Raw genomic sequence first — 14,839 nt, forward strand, 5'->3', positions numbered from 1 at the left:
AGGAAGGAACAATCATTTGCACACATACAAAATGGGAATTGATTGCCTAGGAAGGAGTACTGCGGAAAGGAATCTGGGGGTCATAGTGGATCACAAGCTAAATCTGAGTCAACAGTGCAACGCTCTTGCAAAAAAAGCAAACATAATTCTGGGATGTATTAGCAGGAGTATCGTAAGCAAGACACAAGAAGTAATTCTTCCGCTCTACTCCGCGCTGATTAGGCCTCAACTGGAGTACTATCACTAGTTCTGGATGCCACATTTCAGGAAAGATGTGGACAAATTGGAGAAAGTCCATAGAAGAGCAACAAAAATTATTAAGGTGTAGAAAACATGATCTATGAGGGAAGATTGAAGAAATTGGGTTTGTTTAGTCTGGAGAAGAGAAGACTGAGAGGGGACCATAACAATTTTCAAGTACATAAAAGGTTGATACAAAGAGGAGGGAGAAAAATTGTTCTTCTTAATCTCTGAGGATAGGACAAGAAGCACTGAGCTTAAATTACAGCAAGGGCAGTTTAGGTTGGATATTAGGAAAAACTTCCTGTCAGAGTAATTAAGCAGTAGAATAAACTGCCTAGGGAGGTTGTGGAATCTTCATCATTGGGGATTTTTAAGAGCAGGTTGGACAAACACCTGTCAGGGATGGTCTTAATAATACTTAGTCCTGCCTTGAGTGCAGAGGACTGGACTATATGATCTCTCGAGGTCCCTTCCAGTTCTATGATTCTATAAGCCATAAACCCAGTTTAATTGGTCAGTTAAATTTAAATTGGGATTACACATATATATATATATATATATATGGCACTTTGATAGGTCATATATAAAAATGTTACATGGTATGCCTGACACTGGGCAGGTAACATTCACAATCCATGATTTCAGATTATTGGTGTAGGCAGTTTTTGGCAATGTAAATACGATTAGGTGCTGTGTGTCACTTGTGGTGAATTAAATGATTGGGGTGGGGGGATTTCTTACCCTATTGTCGTTTAGTACCTCTCAGAAGATCCAGCTGTGTGTTTTAAATAAGACCTTCATAGCCCCACTCACCAGCCGTCTGTTTGTGCGTGTGGAAATCTCCCTGGTCTCACAATGGCCTGAGACACGAGCCCCGGACCAGTGAAGGACGCTATATCTGGCGCCGCTGCATCCTGGCTTTGCCTGCATGCTGGGGACACCCCCCGTCCGCAATCAGTGGGCAGTGCCAGGCGCTTCGCACCGCCCAGTTAGACGTGAGAGCAAAGAGAGGGAGGCCGGGAAAGCTCTTCCCAGCTCTGAGCCGGCAGATCCGGGTCTCGTGGTCTAGACTGACGTGGTCAATCGAATCAAAACAGAAGGGGAAAGGTTCCTGGGGCTGAGCCGCGGCTGCTTCTGCTGGTCGAGGAGCCGGAGCGAGAAGGCGGCAGCGGCAGTAGACACAGCACCAGACTCTAGGGCTAGGTGAGTGTCTGCCTCCCCCTGCACCGCGTCTGCAGGTTTGATCTGTTTCCACATTCACGGTAGGGTTTTGGGGGGGACGAGGGGAGAGGGGCGCAGGGAGACTGCCCCTTCCAGCTGGGTTGCTGTGCAGAGCCAGATTCTATCAAAAAAGTTTCAGAGGAACCCCTCCCTTCAACCCCTATTTACTCTGAGATCTGAGAGACTGGAAAAGCCTTTCAGGGGAAGGAGTAAAAGCCCCAACGCTGGAGCCGCTGAAAACTAGACTGGACAATAACAACACTGCACTTACAACAGCAACGTTGCACTGACCCCAAGGCCATGGGTTAGTTGGATCCGGTGAGGCTTTGTGAGCTCTCCTTCAAATTTGATCTGTGATTTAAAGCCTGCTAAAGTACAAAAAAATCTCTTGACTTCTCTTACACAGACATCTATAGGTGTCAAGAAAAGATGCACTGCTAACTGAGAGATCTTGGTTTTTTGAGGAAGAAAAACCTAGTGAAACGTCTACACATTATATTTGGAAATGTAATGTAATTTTTTTTTGACATGCAAAGTTGTTAACATCTCTCAGGCAGTGCATGACACAGTCTGGGTTCAAATAACGTTTGTTAGCTAAATCAGTTTTGTATTCACTCTTTGGCAGTGTAACTAGTGAAATTTTGGGTTTGTTTTTTTTTTTTTTAAATAAGTTGTTGGTGGACAGACAGACCACAGTACGTAGGTATGAGCTATTATACTTTCTGAAAGAGCACACATTACTAAGTGGGAGAAATTAGACTATATTTTGCAAGCCATATTGGCAAAAAGATATAGTGTTATATTATCAATCAGTTTGTATAGGTGTTTGGAATATTTGATTCTGCTCAGTGATTATTCACAGTCCTATAGTGGCATATGTTTATAGAATATTATACTAAAGTAGGAACCTATTTCAGAATGCATGGGTACCATATAGGATTATTTGTATATTCATAACCATTATGAGGTCAAATTCTTAGAAAGGTGCTGACCTGAAACTCACCCAGTGACTTCAGTAGGAGTTCTGAGGGCTTAGTAGGTGCTCAGTACCTCTCTAGATTCAGGGTGCCCAGAAGATTCAGGGGACCTGGGGCAAAGCGGGGGAGCTGCAGCGCTTGTACTCACCTGGCGACGGTCCTGGTCTTCGGCGGCATTTCGGTGGTGGGGGGCCTTTCAGTCGCACTGTGTTTTTGGCAGCACTGAAGGGCCCCCCACCACCGAAATGCCGCCAAAGACTCAAACCGCTGCCGGGCCAGGGCTTGCGGGGCCCCTGTGGGGCCCAGGACCTAGGGCAAATTGCCCCACTTGCTCCCCCTCCCTCGGGCACCCCTGTCTAGATTTGATTCTGTGCCTCAGATTTTAAGTGCCTCAGATTTTGGATATTTAATTTGAGTTATTGAACATTAGCAGCCATTTTTTAAAATATTGTCTTTAATGCATGTTGTGATCACTGATGAAGGTCCCAGTCTTGCAAGGAGGAACAAGCACTGGTGGGTTGCCCCCTTCTAAGAGCTCTTTTCCAGAATGGGGCCTTACTGACCTTGGTCTTTTCTATAAACAGTGCTTCCCAAAAGCAGATGTCATTTGAAAGACCTCAAAATAAAAAAAACTAATTTTGATTCCTTGTTACATACAGTTACAGGAAATAAATCCTAGATAATCCCGTGAATTCTCTATATTCTTCTGACCTATTCAGGTTCAAGAAATCTGCCTACTTATTATTATTACTGACAATCAATTTAAAGTTTGACCTTGTATATTCATGACAATCTTAATAATGTGGTCTGAATAGTGAAAGCGAATGACAATGGAGAGAGTGTTTATATTTTAATGGTTAGAGGTTAGGGCAATGAGTTTAATCCTGATTGGCACCGGAAGGAATGGCACTGCTGACTTGGGAAAGTCAGTTAATGGCTTTGGTTTTTATTTTCTCCTTAGGCAATATATGGGAATAACAATTCTTGCCCACTTCAAAGTGGTGGTGTGTGGATCAATTGATATTTCTGAGGAGATTGAAGATCCTTGTATGAAAGGTGCTATAGAATTGCAAAGTAGTATATACTAGAATTGTTATTGGTCTCCTAACAGATCAGATCAGCTTTGCTTAATTGCTAGTGCACTTCACAGATCCGCTGGTCATTCTTTGGCCCTCTCTTGGAGCATGAATGACAAAACCCTACCACAGATTTGAGATTGCAGTAGCAGCCACTGAGTGGCTGTAGTGTTTTTCTGTGGCCTAAGTGGCTAATTTCTCCTATTGTTGATTCACATATAATAATGTTAATTATATTTATTTCTATCTAGTTTCTTATACTGCACTCATCACCATGGTTTTAGAACACCTGTCCCATCTTTATCTCCTCTGAGTTCCAACACACAGCCCAGTAATTTGCTCTATGTGCTGGGACAGGTATTAGATCCTGAATCTGAACAAAAATCATCATAAGAATTACTGATGGCATACATCATTATTAAAGATGTTGTCAGCATAAATGGAATTATGCAGTGCAGTTTAGGATTTATTCATCATTTTATAACTGGAGAGGTAAGGTATGTCTTTATAAGGTGGAGTTCTAAGTTTGGAGAAAGTTATCTTTTCACTTCTTGTTTGGTGATTTCTCATTTCCTCCTTTCATATATTTAGACTTGAGAAGTACTGATGTGTGGGATTTATTTGCATAACTGACTTGTCATAAAAAAAACCTGATAGTCATGCTTCAGAGTATATTATAGCTGATATTTTAGGTACTAAACTACCTCCTTAAATGCCCAGTCTTGCTCCTGCTGAAGTCCATGGCAGCAGAATCAATCACTAATTTTGTACATTGAGAGTCTCAGTAGAGCCTCAAACCGGAATAGAAGAAGTGGCGTGACCATATCTCTGAATGTGACTGAATTTGATGGAGGACACTGATATTCGTTTGGCAATACAAAATATCACAATCTTATTTCTGTGTTTTTTACATTGATCTAATAGTTCTTAACAGTAAATGCAAAAAATATTTTAACAGACTATACATGGAGAAATGTATATCCCAAATATATCTTCAATCCACATTCTAGAGCAAATCAGAGCAAACTGAACATGATTTGCATACACTTAACTCTCAGATAAACCAAAGAATGCATTTCATTCAAACTTTGTAGTCTGCATATTGCATTTCTTAATATTTTCTTTATAAAGCTTTTTTTGCTTTCATGGACAGTTCCTGCATTCTAGTTGTTAATATAGAACCCAATTTTGTAAGGTACTGTATGTCTCTTGGGAGGTCTTGAATGCTGTCAAATAGTAGTTGAGGGTACTCAGTACCTTGCAGGATCTGGCTCGTAGAGTCAATTCCTCCAGTCCCTTTTCAAGTAAGAATTGGATTAACTTCAGCAGCATGGCTCCCTTCAACCTCTAGTGTCTAGGTTCCCTTCATTGGCAGCTGCTTCATGAAATTTCCCTGGAAGGGGTTCCTCATAATGTAAGGCAGGGGTAATCAATTAGTTTTTGCTGAGGTCCAAATTTCTTGGTCAAGGTCCAGACTCCAGAGAAAATAATGGCAATAACAAGTTAAAAAAAAAAAAAAAAAAAAGACTTTGGAGTCCATTCAAAAGTAACTGGTGGTCTGGATTTGCCCTGTGAGCTGCCTATTGGCTACCCCTGGTGTAAGGGATCCACACTCAGGAGCTTATACAGCCTCAGCTTGTATTAACTCCTTAGTGAATTCCCCATGGGATTTGATAGAGGTAGAGGGCAGGTTTATGTTTTGTGCCCTGGTCCTTCTATACTAGCATTTCTCAAATGAGGCCACCATGGTCACATGCAGCCACCAGAGGCTTTTCTTGTGGCCACAGCCACCTGGTGGTGACTGAATCTGCAAGTACAGGTTGGGACCTGCCCTGTCTGCAGCCACAAACACCAGAGGAGCAGATAGCTGGTGTCAGTTCACCTTCCCATGGGCAGTGGGGCTCAGGCTTCTGGCTTCAGCCCTGGGGTGGCAGGCAGCAAGCTTTGGCCATGTAGTGGCAGGCTTACCCACCCCAGCTTCAGGCTCACCCTCTCCCCTCCTCCCCCAATCGCCTCTGGCCCCCACTGCCTCCCCTGGCCCATGACCCATCACCCCTGGCCACCAATGCCTCCCTACCCACCTCCCAATCCAAGGCGTAATTTGTCCCCCAGCTTGCCAGGGCTGAGTAAGTCTGCTGTGAAAAGTGATATTTATATGTTAATATTACTTTTCACTTCCTCCCAGCTAGCTAACAAGTCTGCTGCTGTGAAAAGTGATATTAACATACAAATATCACTTTTCATGGAAGCAGACTTACTAGCTAGCAAGTCTATTAAAAAACAAGCACAAACCAAAAAGCAAAAGGAACAACAACAAAAAAGACAGGAACATGCAAAACACCTTATTTATGTTTCTAATCTGTTTAGGTCCAGTAAAGAATAGAGGCAGCTGTACATTGTTGTTGTTACTGAGTCTGCAAAAAAAAACAAACCTCTACATAAATTACAATGATTTGGACAGGTATATGTGCATATTTGTTTGTTTTTCCTAAAGCTAATTAAGTTTTGTTTTGTTTTTTTGAAAAATTGTCATACTGGCCACCAGCAAGAGTTGGTGGCCGCACTTTGAGGCCACCAGAAAATCTGTTTTGTGAATCCCCTGTCTATACCGTACCCATTCATTCAGGATCCTTAGCAGTACAGAGGGGTTACCTGGGACAAAAGAGAGTGGTGCTCTGGAGGTTAATGATCTTGCCTTTCATGTGAGTTAAGAGATCCTCGCACAGCTTCCCCTCCAAATGTTGTTCCTGAGCAAGACAATTAGGGTGTTATAAATTTGCATGGATGCTGCACAGACTTCAGTTAAAATAGCTACCTTATGTTTTAAAGGTAGTGAGACACATTAATATAACTCTGAAGTAAATGGAGTTACACCAGGGATGAACTTGGTACTGAGTCCAGTCTTGATTCTGGGGCTGCAACAGATGTACACTCATTAAAACTTCTGACTGTCTTGCATCAGAGTAAATACAGTTTAATTCTTACTACAGCTGACACAATTGTCTGATCCAAAGCATTTAACATCTTAAAGAAAAATCCATGCTAGAAAAGAATAAAGCATCCGTTTAAAGATATAGGGCCAATTTCTGTCTTGATATAAGCTGGTTTAACTCCATTAATTTCCACTGACTATTCTCAAACATCTGGTGACCTCTCTGGCACAAACACAGTCTTTTTGGTATAATCCACTAAGTCAATTTGTATATTTCTTATTGGTCTGTCATAAAAGCTTTATTTTTAGTAGGACAGTATTTTTAGAAAACTTGAAATATTTGATCTCTGCATTTCATATTAGAAAGCCTAATTAGAAAAAGAGCAATCCAGTCATATGAAGATGTGATATATCTAAAGACAGCAGTTAGCTGTTTAAATAGTAAAACCTAAATAAAACATGAATCCTTGTACCTGCCAAACCTTACTCACATGAATAGGCCCTACTTACCCAATGGAAGTCTATTATAATTGTTGGCGTTCGCTCAGCACCCTTAATATTCAGGCAACTTATTTAGATGCCTAAATATGAAATTAGGCAACTGTTACACTGATAAAATAATACCAACAGGATCTTATAAGAGAGATGAGGCAAAATGCCAGGTTTATTTTAAATACAGAGAGAGAGCAAGAAATCAGGATATGCAATTCAATATTATTTCACTACCATTCCTTATTCATTCACACACTCATTCATTAGAAGTTCTGCAGAGTTGTTATAGTTACCAGCCTAGAGGTTGCTCGTGCCAGAGTACTGGCCAGGTAGCCTGCACACAAGGGTGGAGCCGAGTCCTTCTCAGATGTGCATCCGATGCTCCTGGAGGGTGGTTGCATAACCAGACTCGAATTCCCTGAGGTTTTGGTTCTGCTCTTATAGGATTTTGTCCTTGTACAAGTCTATGGGAATAGCTTCATCATGCTGATGTTTGTTTGAAGTGATTATCAATCAGGAGGTGGCACATCCCTGATGGTTGAGTGTTATCTTGTTCTTCGGAGTCTTCAGCCCTGGGGGCCGGGGGGGGGGCACTTGGGTGATCTGCAGGGTCATCCGGTTATCTCTGTGCTACACATTCTTAGGCCATGGAAGATCACAGTTATTACTCTTAGGCTGGCACCTTTGATTTGCTAATTATTTATTTGCATCACACACATTAATTCACATTCATCCTTTTATCTTTAAGTCACATCTTACACTTTTGTTTTACTACTTCCTCTTCCTTGACATCCTTTTTTCTCTGGAGGAAAAAAAAAGATCAAAATATTCCAGAGAATTTCAGCATACTTGTGTGCTTGTACGGCACTGGAGTGGGGCTAACGATTCAGTGTGTTTGCACAGTTTAGAGGATTTATTATGTATTTTATTAACCTAGATAATTGTTCAAGTATTGAACAAATCTCTCTATTAGCAGGCTGTATAGCATATTTGTTTAGGGCATTAGAACTACAGAATCTGGAGTTGCTGATTCAAGACAATAGGAAAACTTTTTTTATTTATTTCAAAACTTATTTATTCAGTGGAGGAGTAAATAATGGCATTTGTATAGTTTTCTGTATTTTTCACTTGGTTCTTTGAGCAAACTAGATATAAGGTAAAAATTTCAAAATGACACTTAAGCTCCTTAGTGCCTAAATCTCCTTTGAAAATAGAACTGAGGCTCCTAAATCATGTAGGCATTTTTGAAAATTTTACCCATAGGCCATGTCTGCACTACAAAGTTCTGCAGACAAAAATTATGTTGGCCTACTGCCACCGCAGTTAGTATATCACTTGTGCACATGGCTACTTTGGCTCCTGACTTCAGCAAAACTTGTATTCACTAGGAGTGTTTGTGTCAATGCACAGTGAAGTGCACCATGGGTAAGTATTTCAGTTGCAACCCGCTACCGTTGAGCACAATGTCTTTTGGGTAGTTTTGGCAACACATGGTGAGGCAGAAACAACTCACACAGTGATGACTCAGAGCAAGGGGTCAACTTCCCATAAGACAGTGTTCTCCATCCCATAATGTCATCTCTATCCCATAATTTTCACACTATTTTGACTTTCGCATGAACCTGCTCAGGACTTATCACTGTCTGCATCTATGACAGAAGCATGGAGCCTGCACAGCTCTGCACTATTGTCATGACTATTGCAAGCAGAGCCTCAAGAAGAAACACAGGGAACATGACAATTTCCTGATGGTCACAAATATCAGCAGGGTAGCCGTGTTAGTCTGTATCCACAAAAAACAATGAGGAATCTGGTGGCACCTTAAAGACTAACAGATTTATTCAGGCATAAGCTTTCATGGGTAAAAAACCCACTTCTCTTCCTGATGGTCAGTTTGTTGTGGAACATAGCAAAAACCAATTCAGGGTTGTTGGTATCATTCACGGATTTGCTGCAGAAGGTGGGGCACCACTTCTGGGCCTGACAAACAAGCACTGACTGGATCAAATCATAATGCAGGTTTGGGGTGACAGGCAGTGGCTGAAGAACTTTCACATGCACAAGGCCACTTTCCTGGATCTGTGTGCCAAGCTCATCCCAGCCATTCAACACAGGGACACCAAACTGAGAGCTGCACTGACACTGGAAGAGTAAGTAGTGATCACATATGGAATTTCCAACATTGAATTGTTACCTATCAGTGGGAAGTTTGGAGTGGGAAAATACACGTGGGGACTGTCATGGAAGCGTGCAGGGCCATTAATCGTCTGCTGCTATGCAGGACTGTGACTCTTGGTAATGTGCAGGACATCATCAATGGCTTTGCAACTATAAGGTTACCAAAATGCAGTTGAGAGAGAGACAGCGCACGTATCCTCATTTTGGCCCCAGACCACCTTCCCACACAAGCTATATCAACAGAAAGGGCTACTTTTCCACGGTTATGCAAGAGCTGGTGTATCACTGGGGACGCTTCACTGATGTCAATATTGACTGGTCAAGGAAAGTGCATGCTGCTCACATCTTTAAGAACACAGGACTATTCAGAAAGCTACAAGCAGAATCTTATTTCCTAACTGCTGGATTACCATTGAACATGTTGAAATGCCAACAGTGATCTTGGGGGACCCAGCCAACCCCTTACTTCCCTAGCTCATGAAGCCATACACTGGCCACATCAATAGCAGCAAGGAAAGATTCAACTACAGGCTCAGTAAGTGCAGAATGACAGTTGAATGCCCTTTTGTAGATTGAAAGGGCACTGGTGTTATTTACTCAGCAGATTGGACCTCAGTGCAAAAAATATCCCAATGGTTATAGCTGTCTGTTGTGTCCTGCATAGTATTTGTGAAGCAAAGGGGGAAAACTTGTAATAGGGTGGAGAGCGGAGGTGGAGCAGCTATTCAATGTTAGCCCCTGTGTCTAACCGTTAAATCAGACAAGCTCAATGAGGATCTGTGTGTCTTAGAGGCTTGAATGAGCACTTTAACAGCAAGCCATAGTAACGTGCTATGGTTTACTCTGCTCAACCTGGGGTGGTTCTTTGGGGATCTTTAGGAATTGTGTGGTGCTTGCACATCTGTACATGTATCAGTGACAGTGCACCTGTTACTGTGGGAGGATTGCTGTACATTTTTGACGACTACAGTGTTTGGCACTGATCTGAGGGTTGAGTGTACAAAAGCACTACTTTCACTGCCAGCAGTCATTCTACATCTTGTTGTGTAAACTAGTAAAGACGAAGCATTTTATTCACTTAGCAACTCCAAAAAAATACTGAGATAAACTTAAAAAATACCACTGCAGGGAGCCCCAGGCCCTTTAAATTACCGCCTGCGCCCCACTGCCGGAGCCCTGGGGTAGCGGCAGCAGGGTTCTGGCGATGATTTAAAGGGCCCGGGGCTTCCAGTCGCTGCTACCATAGCGGAGCCCTGGGCCCTTTAAATCTCTGCTTGAGCCCTGAGGTAGTGGTGGCAGCCAGGAGCCGCTGGGGCTCGTCGGCGATTTAAGGGGCCTGGGATCTGCTCATAGATGCTGAAGTTTCTGCAGCTGGTTTGGAGCTTTGCCTACACAGCCTCTTATTCCCACAGGTCCAGGAGATCCAATATCGCCAATCTGCTCAAGGCAGGAGTGCGTTTGGCACGTGTAGCCAACATGGTTAGCTTTGCAGTTGCACAAAACAGCAGAGAGCAGACAGAGGTGTGATCACCAAATTGGATAACCAGGAATTTCCCAAATTTGCAGGAGTTCTAAAGGCATGGCTTCTGGTCTACCTGACCCCAGGCAGTGGAGCTAATAATTGTGACCAGAGCAGACTACACAGCCTGTTAAGGTTTTTTCTCCACTTTGAACTTTAGAGTACAAAAAGTGGGGACCTGCATGAACACTTTTAAGCTTAATTACTGGCTTAAATTTGGTACACTGCCACCAGCCAGAATTTAGTGTCTGGCACACTTTTTCTGTTCCCCCAAAACCTTCCCTGGGGAACACAGATTCAAAACCCCTTGGATCTTAAAACAAGGAGAAATTAACCATCCCCCTCCTTTTCCCCCCCAGACTTTCCCCTCCCTGGGTTGCCTTGAGAGGCTTCACACAGATCCAAACTCCTTGGATCTTAAAACAAGGAGGAATTAACCATCCCCCCTCTTTTCCCCCCACCAATCCCTGGTGAGTTCAGACCCAATCCCTTGGATCTTAAAACAAGGAAAAATCAATCAGGTTCTTGAGAAGAGAGCTTTTAATTTAAAGAAAAAAAAAGGTAAAAATTATTTCTGTAAAATCAGGATGGAGAATGCTTTACAGGGTACTCAGATTCATATACTCATATATTCATAGGGACCCCCATTCCCCTAGCCTTAGATTCAAAGTTACAGCAAACAGAGGTAAAAATCCTTCCAGCAAAAGAAATCTTTACAAGTTGAGAAAACAAACATAAGACTAATCCGCCTTGCCTGGCTATTACTTACAATTCTGAAACATGAAAGACTGATCCAGAAAGATTGGAAAAGCCTGGAATGATGTCCCGTCCCTCTTAGTCCCAAGAGCGAACAACAACAACACAAAAAGCAGAAAGACTTCCCTCCGCCAAGATTTGAAAGTATCTTGTCCCCATATTGGTCCTCTGGTCAGGTCTCAGCCAGGTTTACTAAGCTTCTTAACCCTTTACAGGTAAAAGAGACATTAACCCTTAACCATCTGTTTATGACACAGCCACATTAAAGCGCTGCCGCGGCAGTGCTTCAACATTGCTAGTGAAGACATACCCTTAGGCATTAAATTCCATGGGATTTCTCGTCTAAATGACGACTGCAAAATTTGGCCCCACGTTTGTTCTCTAAGCCAATCAGAACAGAATAGGTCAATAACTTTACAGTGAACAGCTCCCTGTACTGTCTTTACATCCGTCAGGCAAAATGATTAAATCTCTTTTAGTCATTTGATATAATAGAAATAAAATCAGTGTCCTTAGAACTCTATCACAGTCTCCTACTTTAGAAATAATTGTTGAAGTGAAGCTGAAACATTTATCTAACAGCAGGAGGATATTATCCTTGCACAGTGTTCTAGTCAATTGACATCTTTCATTAATTAGCTTTTATATCAAGAGATATTTCTTACAGAAGAATTCATCTTTTTAACAGAAGGGTGACCAGCTGCTGACAGTTGGATTTTTGCAAATAATTCTATATCAAAGGTTCTTTAAAATGTTTAGATTTCTTTCTGAACCATGACTGGATCTGGCTAATTTGCTCCTTTTCAACTATTTTGACCACAAGAAATAAGCCACCTCCATGTGAATAAGTAAATAAATTTTAAATATAAAAGTGGTTCTTACTTAGTTTCCTCTGTGAATTCGATGCTAATGAAAGATGCTAAACTGTTCGCCTTGGAGACTGAAATATTCTCTCTCTCCACAAAATGGGGACTGCCAATAAGTATACCAATTAGTGATAACTGGAACAATGGTTTGAGACACACTTGTCCTCTAGGGCAGAGGTGGGCAAACTTTTTGGCCCGAGGGCCACATCTGGGTTGGGAAACTGCATGCAGGGCCATGAACGTAGGGCTGGGGCAGGGGGTTGGGGTGCAGAGTGTGTGAGGGGACTCAGGGCAGGGGACTGGGGTGCAGAAGAGGTGAGGCAGGAGGTTGGGGTGCAGGAGGGATGTGGCGTGCAGCAGGGAGCTCAGGGCAGGGGTTCAGGGTGCAGGGGGTATCAGGACAGGGAGTTGGTTCAGGAGGGGTTTGGGGTGCAGGCTCTGGAGCAGCTCCGGGGTGGCAGCGGTGCACACTGTGGCCAGGGCAGGCTCCCTGCCTGCTCTAGCCCTGCACCGCTCCTGGAAGCTGCCAGCACAACATCCCCAGGGGCCGCAGGGGAAGGGGGGCAGAGGGCTCTGTGCTCCGCACTCCTCTGCGGGTACCTCTCCCAAAGCTCCCATTGGCCGCGGTTCCCCATTCCCAGCCAATGGGAGTTGCAGGGGGCTGTGGCTGGAGGCGAGGGCAGCACACTTAGCCCTCTGCCCCGCCACCTCCACAGGCTGCAGGGACTTGGTGCCGGCCACTTCCAGCAGTGGTGCAGGGTCTGCATCGCCATGGGGGTGGCAATCCCACGGGCCAGATCCAAAGCCCTGACAGGCCGGATCCAGCCCATGGGCTGTAGTTTGCCCACCCCTGCTCTAGGGACTAAACTAAGACCTGGTCTACATACAAACTTGTACCATTTAGTTGTACTGATTAAAAACTCTGTGGGGACACTCTTTTTTTTTTTTTTCAGTGTGAGTGGCTTGTTTATTTTAAATCTGTTCCTACCAACTTACTCTAAACTGAAATTAGCCCTGCTCAAACCAAAATAGGTGTCCACAGAGTCTTTTGACACTGCACTTTAACACCTTGAGTTAAACAGATGCAATTTGACAGATAGATAAGCTTTAAGACTGTCCCACATCTTGTATAAGATGCCAGACAGCCAACAAATTGAAGTGCTTTCAATTACTACAATCTTGGGACCACATTGAAATCAATGTGAATTTTGCAGATACTGGAATGGGAGGAAGATTGTGACCTAGACATGAGCTGATCCACCATAAAAGTGGAAGATTCCATCTCATTAATTTTCTGAGGCAATCTTGTACCACCCCTTATTTTAAAGTCTTATTTTGTAACCCTGTATTGTGTTTCACACTCTTTGTGTCTTCTTGATTTTTCCTCTCCTTCTGCTCGGGACTCTTCTCTCACTCCTTCTGACCTTGTCCACAGTGTGGACTTCCTGAAATTCTTCCATCATTTGCAGCTCCATTGCACTCGTGCAGTGCTGCTGTAGACTGGTTTCCCTCCATGTGCTGTTCAGAGCAAATGTAAATGACATGGTAAAAATCCTAGTGGACTGACACGATTCACCATTGCTAGAATAACTGGAGATGCACTGGTGCTAGGGAAACCATGGGAGAGCATCAGAAAATCATAATTGTAGTTACAGCTTCTGTGCTCAAAACTTCTTTCTCCACTTAGTATTCCCACTCCTCAACCTGTCCTTGCTCTGGATCCCCTTCCTTAGCCAATGCATATCCCTGAGGTACCTTCAGTACTCCTTCATTGGTTGTATCAGCTCTTTTTTTTTTGTATTTCTTTCTGTTCTTATTCTTGTTTCTTCTTCTTAAATGGTTATCTAAAGTGAATTTTTGGTGTTTTGGGAGAGGTGCTAGATGGACAATCTTGGAAAATGAAGTCCTAATTTACTTACTGATAAAGGGCTTCACAGACAGCAACAGTGCAAACTTCCTCTTCAGTGACCCCATTCTAGCATGCCTCAAGCCTGACATAGTTCGGAGTAGTTCACTCCCCAGGCCTTTTGTATCCTTGGCCTCTTTGATCAGTGTTTATGGTGTGTGTGTTTAAGTAGACTTTCCATAAATAAATGAACATCTCAGTTTAATTTGCATTGAAAAGTTCAACTGGGATCTGCTTAATTATCCTGAGTAAAGTTTCAGTGCAAAAATAAATTCACCAACTCATCAAACTGCACACGGAGTTCCAGGGGACATGTGTAGCTGCTTTCAAGTACAGAAACAGCTTTTTCTCCTTGGAATAATGAAAAAAGTAGAGGGGAAGAATTATTTTAAACTTGTGAAAGTGTTGCTGTGGCTGAGAATACCCACTGGGTCCTGTAGAAGCCACGTAAACCCTTTCTGGGTTGTTGTTTTTTCAGTAGGCAACTAGGTTAAGTGACTAATTTGAATATGGGGGGAGAAAGCCCTAGCAAGAGCCACATTTGAGCCATGGCAACACTCATGATGGAAGTATCCACTCTCACATTTGAGAACAGTGCTGCTGCTCTTTCTTTGCAGCCCCATCAGCCAGTTTTTTTTCTTTTGCCCTAAAATCTCAGCCAGGAGATTGTTAA

The 14,839-nt window shown here is 42.9% G+C and overlaps 1 protein-coding gene across 1 annotated transcript in view; it reads left to right on the forward strand.

The window, feature by feature from the left end:
- The first annotated feature begins 1,257 nt into the window (after positions 1 to 1,257).
- The window catches only part of SMIM14 (small integral membrane protein 14), a 65,825-nt gene continuing 52,243 nt past the window's right edge, over positions 1,258 to 14,839 (forward strand). Inside the window, exon 1 of the mRNA XM_050948112.1 lies at positions 1,258 to 1,446. The gene's annotated coding sequence lies outside the window, so the exon portion shown is untranslated. The remainder of the gene's footprint in view (positions 1,447 to 14,839) is intronic.

The sequence above is a fragment of the Gopherus flavomarginatus genome, chromosome 3, assembly GCF_025201925.1.
Source record: "Gopherus flavomarginatus isolate rGopFla2 chromosome 3, rGopFla2.mat.asm, whole genome shotgun sequence".
NCBI lineage: Eukaryota > Metazoa > Chordata > Testudines > Testudinidae > Gopherus > Gopherus flavomarginatus.